Source organism: Camelus dromedarius, chromosome X, assembly GCF_036321535.1.
Source record: "Camelus dromedarius isolate mCamDro1 chromosome X, mCamDro1.pat, whole genome shotgun sequence".
NCBI lineage: Eukaryota > Metazoa > Chordata > Mammalia > Artiodactyla > Camelidae > Camelus > Camelus dromedarius.
Genome location: NC_087472.1, coordinates 33,344,140 through 33,358,879, shown reverse-complemented (window position 1 = coordinate 33,358,879; position 14,740 = coordinate 33,344,140). Strand labels below are relative to the sequence as shown.

Below are 14,740 nucleotides of genomic sequence, written 5' to 3'. Positions count from 1 at the left end.
ATGCACACAAGTTAACTGGCTCACAGCAGTGAACCTGGTTTACAGTCTCTCACTCACATGAATATGGTAACATCAATATTGTCAATAAAAAATTATGCCAAATGGAGTTTAGGGCAAGGAAGGCTTTATTTAAGACTTGTAATAGGAGACAGAGATGATTGCAATAGGGAAAATAAATTAAACTCATCCCCATATACAAGACAGTCAGATGAGGATTTACGGCCAGCAGGGAGTCTGAGGGAGTTAGTGAATGGAAAATTACTAAGAGGAACTTGGGTATTGTGTTGGTTAATTTTAGGTGTCAACTTGATTGGACTAAAGGATGGCCAGATAGCTGGTAAAACATTTCTTGGTGTGTCTGTGAGCACAATTCCAAAAGAGATTAGCATTTGAATTGGTAGTTTAAGTAAAGAAAATTGCCCTCATCAATGCAAGTGGGCATCATCTAATCCATTGAAGGCCTAAATAGAACAAAAAGGCAGAGGAAGGATGAATCTGCTCTGTGCTGGAGCTGGAACATCTGTATTATTCTGTTCTCAGACATCAGCAGTCCTAGTCGTGGGCCTTTGGCCTTGGACCAGGATTTGCACCATCAGCCCCTGATTCTTGGACCTTAGATCCTGACCTAAGACTTACTCCCCTGTTTGTCAGGCCTTCAAACTTGGACTGAATTATACCACTGGCTCTCATGGTTTTCCAGCTTGCAGACAGCAGATCGTGGGACTTACCCTTCATTATTGCATGAGCCAAAACCTATCATAAATCTCCTTATCTATATCTATATCTGTGTCTATATATAACAAATAAAAGTAACAAGCATAAATATATATATATAATGTATAGATATTAAATATCTGACATAAATATCCAGATACAGATATCTATAATATAGCTACAGATACTGATATATAAGATATCTGTAGATTTATATATTTCTTACTGGTTCTGTTTCTGTGGAGAACTTTGACTAACACAAGTATCAAGGGAGGCTGGGGAGTGGAACTTGATTAGATATCAAAAGGAGGGATGAAGAACTTAACTAGATATGAAGGATGGCAGGGAGTCTCAATAAACTGGCTTAGAAGGATTTTTGCTGAGACAGGGCTTAGCAGGCCAAAGATAGGATCAAGCTTGAGGTCTAGTGAAGACGAGGACTCAGAACAGCCTAAAGTTTAGTCAGTGAAGGAGTTCTTGTCAGTTCCCCCTCTTGTTCAAGGGAAGAAGAGACATTCTTTTTTTTCTCTGAACGATAAAAGTCCATTTCTTATTCAGTCGCCTTTTATTCATTAAGGACCAGCTGACACTATTTACAATAGCCAAAACATGGAAACAGCCTAAATGTCCATCAACAGATGACTGGATAAAGAAGAAGTGGTATATTTATACAATGGAATACTACTCAGCCATAAAAACTGACAACATAAGGCCATTTGCAACAACATGGATGCTCCTGGAGAATGTCATTCTAAGTGAAGTAATCCAGAAAGAGAAAGAAAAATACCATATGAGATCTCTCATATGTGGAATCTAAAAAACAAAAACAAACAAACAAACAAACAAAACCAAAGTGTAAATACAGGACAGAAATAGTCTCATAGACATAGAATACAGACTTGTGGTTGCCAGGTGGGTGGAGGGTGGGAAGGGATAGACTGGGATTTCAAAACTGTAGAGTAGATAAACAAGATCACACTGTATAGCACCAGGAAATATACACAAAATCTTACGGTAGCTCACAGAGAAAAAAATGTGACAATGAGTGTGTATATGTCCAGGTATGACTGAAAAATTGTGCTGAACACTGGAATTTGACACAACATTGTAAAATGATTATAAATCAATCAAAAAAGTTACTAAAAAAAAAAGGACCAGCTGAACCATCTGCTGATTTGGTAGTAGAGGACATTTTTTGGATGTTGCAAGCAGGGGGATTTCTAAGAAAAGAAAAAAATTAATGTTTGTAATGGGCTATTTAAAACCCAGTTTCTGAGTCTAAAAGGACAGCCAGTTGAAAAATTTTCTAAATACTGGGTTTGAAGTGTGTTTAGATGGTAGAGTGAAGATGGCAGTGACAATCTGATGGATTTCCTAGTTTGCAGTGAATGTTTTTGGTGATAGCATAGACAATAGATAGGTTTTGGTAAGATCATCCATACTCGATTATTTCCTGGAGCAGAGTATGGGAGATATGGGAGTTCGGTGATTCTAATGAGTGGCGCACACACAGCAGTCCCAGGCATGAAGGTTGTCGATACATGATCTGCTGTAGTGGTGAGTCCTTTGAAGTTTATATCAAATTGTCTAGCTTCTTTAGCTCCTGTGGAGACAAAGCTAGTTACAAGAAAACCTAGAGTTCCCATAAGAATCTACGCAGTCAGCTTTGTTCTCAGTGATGTCAAATCAAGAGGACTGGAGAAAAGTTGGAAACATTACCTTGAAGAGTTGCCAGCACATACTAAAGGAAATTGGAAGTATTAAGAATTCGGTAAAGACTGACAAAACGTGTGAGATAGCAGGATCTAATTTACATGTAGGTCACACAGCTACACATAGTTTACCAAGAAGTGCAAAATAGCTCAAAGAGAATGAACAGGACCCGAATCTCATACCTCACAAAGATGCATTTTCTATTTAAATATAAAATTTCTCTAAACAGGCACTTCCTTTTTGATCAAAGATAATCAAAGTAAGATTATTCTTGCTTATAAGTATCTGATCTCATTAGATTTGGCCTAATTATTTACACAATTGCAGCAAGAATGGTAATTAACCACATAGGTAAAATCAGTTTACTTTGCTGGAATTTTTATAAGGAACCTCAGATTGGACTTTTAAAAGCCTCTCAAGGCTAGGAAGCCAAGCCATGAATGCACCACCTAAATTCATTCTTTTCCTATAGATTTGGATGAATTGCTCTCTTCTTGAAGTCCCCAAAGTATCCCAAGGTTCCTAGGCCTGCCAGGAGGTGACCTCTCCTACTCACCTGTAAGTCTGAAAAAGCTGTAAGCCAGGTACCAGGCCCATTTTCTCAAGAGGACTTTGTAAGCATTGGCTCCATAAAATCACCTTTAGTTTCTTAAAACTATCTGGTCATATCTGATTATATGCATTGTTCTCAAATATGGTATTTCACTCAAAGCTTTGGTTATATACTCACAATTTTCCATTATATTCTGTTATAAGGAGGACAGATTCTTATTGAACCTGTACCGTTAATTATATTACTATGAAAACAGGAATACTTAATAAGAATATTCAAATTCTGAAGTGATCAGGTAGGGGAAAAAAAGGATAACTGTTTCATTTCTGTTTACAGAAGTATGATCTACTAAACTTATGAATTTTAGATAGCCGAAGTTAGAAGAGAAAGCAGTTCTGTATATCCAGAAAATGGAACACTGAAGCATCAGCAATAGTCCAGACAAAATCCATAATCATCCAGAATCAGTTCATTCAGCCCTACGTAATTCTTGTTCTGCTTGATCTTGGGTTAGCTGTCCCATAAACTTAGTAGCTTCTCCATTAGAGTCCTGGGACTCCTGACTCAGTCCAGTGTCATGGTTTCAAAGTTATTTAAGCAATGCCATTGAGAATTCTGTGCCTCAAGAATACTTGGCATGATCCTTTCTGTGGTACTCCAAGGGAGTCCTATTTTGTTGAAGATAATTACTCTGACCTGTAGCTGATTGCGGGAGCTTTCAGGGAAACATCAAAGTAGGACAACTATGGATGACAAAAGACTTAAAGTGGCCATGGTAAAAGATGTGTTGCAAGTTCATTATAAAAATGGTGCAGTTGACAGGGACATTTGGTTGTTTTTTGTGGCATACACCGTTTAAAAATAATAACTGGAATTACACTTGATGACATTATGCTGATGCTGTCTAATTATCAGGCAAAGAAACACCAGGATATTCATGGATAGCAAAGGAATTGACTTTTCTAGGAACTTAATACAATTTCTGAAACATTTTACCCATAAAAATATAAAATAGAGAAGGTTAAGCATCTCTTACTTGACAATGCTTCCTGTGCAACTCATCATATCAAAGAAACCTAATTATTGTAACATCTCATTTATGAGGTGAAAGAACAAACTGTGATTTTCCAGGGGCCCTCTGGGAAATATCAAAGTCAGTTTGAAATCAAGAAGATTTCATTTTGGAAAGACAAAATATCACAAGTTGTTAAAAATGTCAAAAGATTTGTACACTTGGCTAAATAGAACCGTGGGTCACTAAGAAACTATTTGGCTCCCTATTTAAGCAAACAACTAATAAAAAATTTCACTAATAAAAGATTTCAGAAGTAAATATTAGAGGTAATGTGATTGAAATGAACCTTATCTCTTAGAATTGAGAAGACTCAGTTCTTTTACAAATAAAGGATGATAAATGATAAGTCAGTAAGCACAGGAAACTATTTTGATAAGACACAATCTGTACCTTCTAGGGAGATTATTTAGAAAGTAAGGGAAAACCTTTTACAATCCTTACTAAGAGTTAACCTAAGAAAATTTTGTCTTAGCAACTTTCAAATATACAATACAGTATTATTAACTATAGTCACCATGCTGTACATTACATCCCCATGACTTATTTATTTTATAACTGGAAGTCTGTTCTGTTTGACCACCTTCACCCGTATCACCCACCTCCCACCCCTGCCTCAGGCAACCACCAATCTGTTCTCCATATCTATGAGTTTGGGGGGGTGGTATTTGTTTTATTTTTTTAGATTCCATATAAAAATGAGATAATACAGCAAAAGAAAGAAGATTTCCTTCTTTTTTATAGCTCAATAATATTCCATTGTGTGTGGATGCCGTTCTTTATTTATTCATATATCAAAATTCAAAGTTAATATAATGTTAATGTTCTTATAATCAGGAACATGTCCACATAGATACTTGCACATAGAGTGCACATAGGTTGCACATATCAACCAGAAGTCTCAAACATTCACAAAAGAAAATATATTTGCACACCCTTACACTCACATTTCACTCACACAAATATAGTCACATGTCAACTAGCTCACAGCAATGAACCTGATATACATTCACTCGTTTATATGAACATGCTAACATCTATGCATATGTCTGCACATTCAGGTATAAACTTGAACATGTATCATTCACTTATTCACAAAACATGCTCAACATTGACTCACCCAAGCATTCCTACAGATTCACTCACATTCAAAGATACAGATACGCACCTGCACCCTCTGGTACATTCACGCCTTCACAAAAGCACGGTAAAACATTCACTCAGTCAAATGACCATATCCAAATGCACTCAGACAGGGGCACAAATACACACTCAAGATAATCCTACTGACATTAACTTCCATATGCCCGTTAACCTATTAAAAGTCAGGAACGTGATCCCATAAACACATCTCAACTGGCTTACATCCACCATGAAGTTCAAACATTCACTAACACAAGGAAATCCTATCACAGTATTCACACACTCACATCTCACTCTCAAATAAACTCATATTAACTAGCTTACAGCAGTGAAGCCCCCCTATGCTGTCACTCATTCCCATGAACATGCTGATATCCATGCATGTGATCACAAAGTCAGGCATACACTTGAATGCATACATTTATGTTATCACTCTCATATCCTCATACTAACACACCTTCAGATGTAGAGGTTCAAACATTCATTCTAAAGAATGTACATGTTCACATATATGTACATGCTCACACAATCATGCCCTCACATTATCATTCTTAGAAATCCCTGAAGTGCATATACTGACAAATTGACTCACACACACAGACATACTCACATTCATACTCATGCTCATATATTCACTCACTCACATATCACTGACTCACATGAGCATTGTCACACATTCACTCACACGTGAAATGATCATAAACACACGCTGGACATACTCCATTTTGTATGCACACAGTCACACATTCACTTATGCAATTTACTCTTGTCACAAAAATATGCTTACACATTTACTTGCATTCCAGCATACTCACACCCTCTTAGACTCTGAAAAATTCACTCTAACACATAAACACATTTACATTTGCTCACACATTGACTTAGAAACATACACCCAGCCATTAACAAGTTCACACCATAGACATGCATATTCGGTACATGAACATTCTAATATATATGGACACACTAACAAATTGACTCATAAAGATGAACACACCCAAATACCCACAAATTTGCACACAGTAAAACACTCATCCTTGAATAGGCTGACACAGATTCTCTCCTTCACATACTCACATAACTACACATGGTATCATATTCACTCAAAATATGCTCTCACCCGTTGAATAATTCACCGAGAAATACTCACATACATAGATATACTCAGATACACTCACACACTGACACAGTCTCCTTCACATGAACATGCCCAAGTATTCACTGAATCATGTAAGCATGTACAAATTCTCATGGTGACACAGATAAATACACTCAGATGCTTCTGTCACTCATTCAGTTCCACATGCACACTTACACACAATCAGGACATGTTCAAGTGCATACTTGCACACATATGCTCACACTCATGAAGCTGAAAATTTCGATCTAAAGTAGATGTGCTCACATGTACTTAAATTCAGATGCTCACATATTGCTCACACAAATAGTCACACATTAACAAGCTTATAAAAACAAATCCAGTAAACCTTCACTCACGCAAACATGCTAACTTCCATGCACATGTTCACAAATTCACTTGGACACATGAATACACAGAAAACATTGACTTCAACACTGAAGTATTGGTGCACAAACACAAAGACATGTACAAGTTCACATATTCACCTCCCACAGATGTACACACTGCCATACGTACACATGCTCACACATTCACTGATTCACCTTAACCCACTTAAAATTCAATTCACTCATTCAAATTAACAGTGACAAATTACACATAGACATACTCACATGAATTCATATCTGCATACTCATAGTCATTCACACAAATATGCTCACACCTTCACTCGTTCACGTAAACGTGATCATACATACACTCACATGAACGTGCTCACATTCATCAACAGAAATACCACACTGATCCATTCACTCTTTCATAAAAATATGCTCAAATGTATACTTAATCACATGAGCACACTCACAAATTCACTTCCACAAGCAAACAAATACATATACTTAGATATTTTCATTCATACGTTCACGTTATAATGCTCACAAACATGGACATGTTCTCGGAAGTACTTCTACACAAAGATGCTCATAATCACCAAAAAGTTCAAAAATTCACTTGTACAGGATACACTCAAATACTCCTACACTCTGAGCACTCAGTACACTCACACATGAATATGCTTACATCTGTGTGCTCCTATATTCATGCATACAGATGAACACATAAAACATGTACTTTGACATTCTAATATTGTCACACTGACGCTCTCAAATATGTAAGTTCCTATATTCATTTTCACAAATGAAACGTGCTTACCACATGCTCCCACATCACTCATTCACATGAATACACAACATTCACTCACTCAAACATTCTGTCGAGTTTAATCACACAGATGTACTCATACTCATTCACAGTTACATGCTCACATGTTCACTCTTGGAAACCAGTAGGCTCATGCCTTAATGTACTCACATGAGCTGATGCCACATTCATTCCCTGGCGTGAACATGCTCACACACTTATGCCAAAACAGACACATCAGATATGCCTACAAATTTACTACATGACACGAACATGCTCACTTACCCAATCACATGAGCACACTCACTGTTTCATGCAGAGGCACACTCAGATGTTTCCACTCTCACTGTCACTGTGTTAACTTCAATGAGTAAACTGAATTTTAAGTGCTCACTTAGAAACACACATTTTATTCACAGACAGGAACACACTCACCTATTCATTTACGCACAAACACACTCATATTTACCAAGAGGCTTAAACATTAACTCACACAAGATACACTCACGTGCCCACATTTCCCTCACACAAATATAAGCACACGTGTGACATCTCACACAAATATACATTCACTCAAATGAACATGCTAACATCCATGAACATGGCTACACATCTAGGCGTACTCTTTAACACTCACAAATATTTATTTCAATACTCAAATATTGTCGCTATAACACACTCAGACATGTACAAGTTCACATAATCACCCTTACAGATGTACATGCTTGTATATATACACACACAATTGTCGACTGAAATAAATGCACAGCCTAAAAGTTGAGAGTTATGTTTTATTTGGCAGACATTTCTGAGGACTCGAGCCCCTTCGCCCGAAATGACAGTCTCCCAGATCGCTTTGAGGGGATGCTCCAAAGAGGTAGGGGAGGAGCCAGGATATATAGGAGTTTTACAACAAAGACCAGGTAGTCAGAACATTAAAAGGTTACTTGTTAACTGAAGAAAATCAGACATCTCAAGTTAAAGAATTTAGTGCTTTTCTGTGTATGGGAGGGAGCAAACGTTTGGGCTCATTGAATTCATTTCTTTGACAAGCACCTAGCTATCTAGGGCCAGTATCCTGTCCTTTCTTATTCTGAGTGCCCTCAGGGTGCACCACTGTGAGTGGCTGCAGAGGCTGGGCTGCAGGCTTGTCTTCCCTGGGGGGTGGCGGCAGCCGCTGATGACTTGATGGCTTCAGCATTCTTTGTTTACTGATATGGTTTGCACTATTTTTCTTTGGCACAATCATGCATTCACTCACAAAAACGCCCAGATACCTTCACTCACAGGAGCTTTATTGCACAGTCACTTAACATAATTGCAAGTTTGTTCACAGGACTGACAAACTCATTGCACTTATATGCACACATGTACTTTCACTTACACATGTAAATTATACTCACAAACAGGATCGTGCTGAATTATTCATACATGCACAAACATCCTCACACCCACAAAGAAGTTCACCGTTTATTCACACATAAAAACACCCACATTTACTCATACACATGCTCACACTTTCTCTCACACAAGTATATTCACGCTTTCACAAGATCACACAAAATGAGCACACATACTCATACTCCTACATGCTAATATGTATCCACATGCTCAGAAATTCACTCATACAGATGAGCACACACAAAAATTCACTTAAATGCACAAATATGTTTGTAATAAAATATTGTCACCCAAGCATAGGACAACACATTCATTCTCACACACAGACATGCTCACATACACGCACGTATTTACTCATTAACCCCTTCTCATGTACATGGTCATTGATTTACCAACGGTCACAGGCATCCACATGTACTCACACATTTTACAGTCACACATATATATGCTAACATTCTCACACACATGAAAATACCATTCACTCAAACATGCTCACCTACAGTTGTTCATACATTCACTCATGTGTATTGACACTGACACATTCATTCATAGCTAAGAAGGCTTTAACTTCCTGTAGACATATCAGTAACCTCACATATAATTACTTGGGCACACTGACATCAAGTCAGTCACATAATTAACATGCTCTTAGCTAAAATATGCTCACTGATTACTGCACATACTGCTGAAAAGCAAATATATTCATCAGGTTTCACAAAAAAGAAGAAAAATACATAAATGCTCACATTCACTGAGTCACACAGCACACATTTGTTCACACACATAAATGCATTCACAAATTTTCTCACAGACACTCACATGCTACCACATTCGTTCACACAAATATGCCTACATATTCACAGTCTTAGAAAAAGTGTAATGCACATTCACTAACACACGTGAACCTACTGATACCATGTGTGCTCACAAATATGTGCACACATATGAACACACAATGTTTACATAAGCAGTCCAACACAAGAACACCCTTCAGACACACGTAAGTACACTTACTTGCCCTCATGAAAATATGTGCTCACATGCATCCACATTCACTCACATTATCACACTTAAAATTCACACAAACATACTTACAAATTTACTCATGTATAGACACACCCACATGGTCCCACATTCATTCACTCACAGAAACATGGTCACTCCTTCACTCGCAATACTATGATCACACATCCCCTCACTCTTGTGAACAGTCTCACAAAGTTAATCACATTAGTGGAAACATACTTTCATGTGTACACACTCACACACTCCACACAAACATGCTCAAACACTGACTCCATCTCATGAGTATGTTCACAAATTCTCTCACACAGGGACACAAATACATACATTCAGATGCTCCCTCTTACCTTTTTACTTTTTTACTTTTTTACTACACACACATTAATAAGCTTACAACAGGAATATGCTCATATACATACTCACACACAAACATGCTCACACTCACTGAGAAGCTTACGTGTTCACTCACACATGTAAGTATGCTCACAGTCACACAAATGTACTTTTCTCCTAGGCAAATATACTTACACATTGAGATCACACGATGGTATACACACACATTCTCCTGTCTACATGCTCATGTACATACACATGCTCACACATTCCCTCACACAGTTATGCTTGCAGGGTTAGTCACATACATAGATATATATGCATTCAACGTGTACACATTGACCCTTTACTACGTTGTACATACATGCTCAAGCATTTCCTCAGGCACGAGTGTGCTCACACATTGACACACACAGACAGAATCATCCACACTCAGACGCTCACAGTCACACATTCATTGATGCATAATACATCAACATGCTCCTAACAGGAACTTGCTCACGTGTCCATTCACACACAGACCTACTTACAAATTCACTCACACACAGAGACACCATCACACATAATCATGTACACATATCTGTTCATACTCACATTAGTATGCAGACGTATGCAAACCTGCTCACTAAATACTGACATACATGCTAACACACATTCTCAAGAATTCACTCAAAACCATAACATACATGTAAACACACATTCCATGACTCCCATTAAATTGTTCACATTATCACACATCTACATGAATATGATCTGAAGTTTACTCACACACGTACACCTATACTCACACCCACATGCTCATACATTCAGTCACTCACTACGATGCTCATACGTCAGTCACTCATACAAACTTGCTCACATACTCACACGAACATACAAATTCAACTCACACATATTATCACATTTACTTACACTCACACTCTTACCATCATTCACATGGACATGCATACAAATCCACATACACAGACACAGATTCTCATATGCATACACTCACACATTCCCTCACATACATATTAACTCACAGAGACATTAGCACACATTCAGTGACGAATGAACATGCTCACATTCACCATAAAAGTCCCACATTCACTCACATAAATCCATTCACATGCTCACATATTCACTCTTACAAATATGCTTATACATTAACAGATGCAATAAGTGAACATGCTTATACATTCACCCACACAGAAACATACTGACATCTGCACGTGCTCACAACTTCAGTCATACACATGAAAATGCACCTTTACTGCAGCGCAAACTCACACGGATACATTTTCACATGTGAAAGGGTGCACATTTTCAGTCTCACACAGACATCCTGATAAGCATTCTCACACCTTCACTCACTCACGTGAATGTGCTCACAGATGTACTCACACTCACATTAACATACACATACACACATTCACATGAATACACTCAAACTAATCTGCTCACATACATGAAAGTGCTCAAATATTCACTCGGACTCATTATGCTCACATAAACGGTCATTCACGCATTCACACACAGCAGTACTGAGACGTTTATTCACCTGCGTGAGCATATGCAGCATTAACTTGCTCACACACACATTCATTCACACACAGACATGCTTATAAATTCACTCACACACCAAGATTGCCCCACATGCCATCATTTACCCACACTCATCCAGTCAGTCACCCTTGCACATTAACATGCTCACATATGTGACATGCTCATTATTTACTAATACACATATACATGCTCGCACTTGAACATGCTCACAGATTCAGCAGTCATTTTAAAAGATTATTTATGTCCACAGAAAAACCCCTCTGGGATATGTATAGGAATTACATTAACCTATTTATCTAAAACACATACACTGCCAGATATTTCTTCAGCAAAGATGGGTTGATTCAGGATCAGCAGAGAATTGCAATTTGGTATTTGCCATCAAGGGGAGTCACATGTAAATCTCTGCACAGCAAGGGGAGGAGAATGCTTTTATAGAGAGGAAAAGGAAGTTGGGAGGGCTATAGTAAATAAAAAATCCATGGCTTTTCATTGGCTGATTCCTTCATGAACCTGATTGTATATCTCTTCATTTTTTAAAGTCTTCTTTAATTTCTTCCATAAGAATATTGTAATTTTCAGGGGGGAGGTTATAGCTCAAGTGGTAGAGTGCATGCTTGGCATGCATGAGCTCCTGGGTTCAATACCCAGTGTTGCCTCTAAAAATAAATAAATAAACCTAATTACCTCCCCCCACTAAAAGAATATTCTAATTTTCAAGCATGCAGATTGCTACATGTTTTCTTAAATTTTTACATAGGTGTTGTATAACGAAGTATTTACCAGGTGTTTGTGCCAGATTCTTGGCCTAAAGCTTGTGAAATCCTTGGAATTTCCCAATTGATAAAAGTGTCTTTGTTATTCATGAGTCCCTTATATCACAAGTTGATTAAGGATGGTAACTGGTTGATAGAAAGACCAACTCTGTGATTAGACGGTTGGAGCTTTGAATCATTCTGACCTCTAGGTAAGGGAGGGGCCTGGTAATTTGAATTTAATCACATGGCCAATGATTCAACCAGTCATGCTTACATAACGAAACCCCAGTAAAACTTTTGGACACTGAAGCTCAGAAGAGCTTCCTGATTGATGAACACCTTGATTCGCTGGGATGGTGACACACTCTGTTTCCATAAGGAGAGAGGAGAGCTCTGCATAACCTCCCTGACTTTGCTGTGTGCATCTCCTCATTTGGCTGGTCCTCCTGATTCGTATCCTTTATAATAAAATTACAGTAATAAGTATGGTACATTCCTGAGTTTTGTGAGCCATTCTGGTAAATTATCAAACCTGAGGTGGTCCTAGGAACCCCTGAATTTGTAGCCAGTCAGAAGTGTGAGTGGCCTAGGGGCCCAAAAGTGTGGCTGGCATCTGAAGTGGGGGCAGTGTTGTGGAGGACTGAGCCCTTAATTCGTGTGGTCTATGCTAACTCCGGGTGGTTGGTCACAGAATTGAATTTCAGTACACCATTTTGTGTAACAAACACATGAGATTTGCTAAAATGGCCCAGACTCACTGAAACGTGTTTTAGGAAGAAAAGGGATGAAAGGGTATTTGAATCCTGACTGGCCACGTGTTGGGCTACATCCCGCAGGCCTACAAGGCCTGTACTCGCCCAGCTTCAAGACCGATGAAGGAGCCCAGAGTCAGTAACAGAGACATCTGTGGTTAAATGGATAGGGAGATCTTACATGTCTGACGCAAGGTCCTGGAGTGACTCCCCACCGTGTGTGGCAGACCATGGGCAGGACATGATGGCAGGCTTGGCTCCCAGGGGCAGGGGGATGTTAGCAGTTATAAAGGGAATTGACTCATTGGTTACCAGGTTGGCTCACTGGTTACCAGGGAAACCAGCAGAGGGGCACATCCCTCACCACCCCTTTAATAAGAACAATCACTAACTGGGGTTGGGGACAATAATGTAAGAAGGTCAGTCGTGTGTAGGGTGTGAGTGGAGCAGACACTGGTCAAGCAGGGGACGTACAGAGAGCAAGAGAACAGCCATCTTGGATGGCCTGACCGTACACCACATGGTCACCCATTGTATGAAGTTACAGCTGCACTGCAATCAGTTACTATAGTTAAAAATTACCAATAGAACTTAGAAATGATGGATCCAACTCCTGGGGAGTTGGCTCACTAGATGTGTAAGAAAATGCTAGCTGTTGATATGAACAAATTCTCTATTCAGTGCCCTGTGTAGAGCATGGATTGAAGGTTATGGCAATAGCCTGTGAGTGCTTCCCAGTGATGAGTACTGGGATTTTGGACCAGATAATTTCCATTTAAGAGGGAATTAAATAAACTATACTTAAATTTAAAAAGAGGGACATTGATTGAAATTGCTCCATGACAGACAGACATAAAATAATCTTGAAACCTGAAATACACATAATATCTTGGGTAGTGTCAGAGAAATTTCTAATGCAGAAGACAATGTCCAGAAGAATTCATTAATAAAATGCAAATGGTTTGTGCAGGGATATGTTACTTGGAGAATGCTAAAGGTTACTTAGCATATTCATGAGCAGGTAGACTCTTTGCCCCTAGGACTGACTTTGGAACTACCAGAAGCTCTGCCAGATTCTGTTGCCACTTGGACAGTTCCCTAAGCGCCTGATAGGGTGGGTGGAGCCTTCATCCCATCTGGAAGAATTGGGGTTAAAAATGAATGCAGCTGTACCACCAGTGGTAGAAATAGCCACTAGTTCTGTATCTAGGTAACCATACCCTATGTGAACAGGAGTGGACTGACGGGCAGGCACTTGCTAGAGTAGAATTGCCACCTGCAACCTATACCAGTACAGTGACCAAATGTGATGTCCCTCCCAAAGATGGAAAAGGTTGGGTGTAAATGGAGAGAAGGAGGAACAGCAGCTGAGGGTAAAGGAATGAATACATAAGCTATGCAATAAGGAAATCCAGTATTGTATCAGCTCTTTGAAAGAAGCTCAGAGCAAGAGAT

At 38.7% G+C, this 14,740-nt stretch overlaps 1 protein-coding gene across 7 annotated transcripts in view; it reads left to right on the top strand.

Annotated features, from left to right (window-relative positions):
* LOC105095574 (uncharacterized) overlaps positions 1 to 14,740 on the top strand; it is an 80,653-nt gene that overhangs the window by 34,603 nt on the left and 31,310 nt on the right. The window lies entirely within an intron of this gene.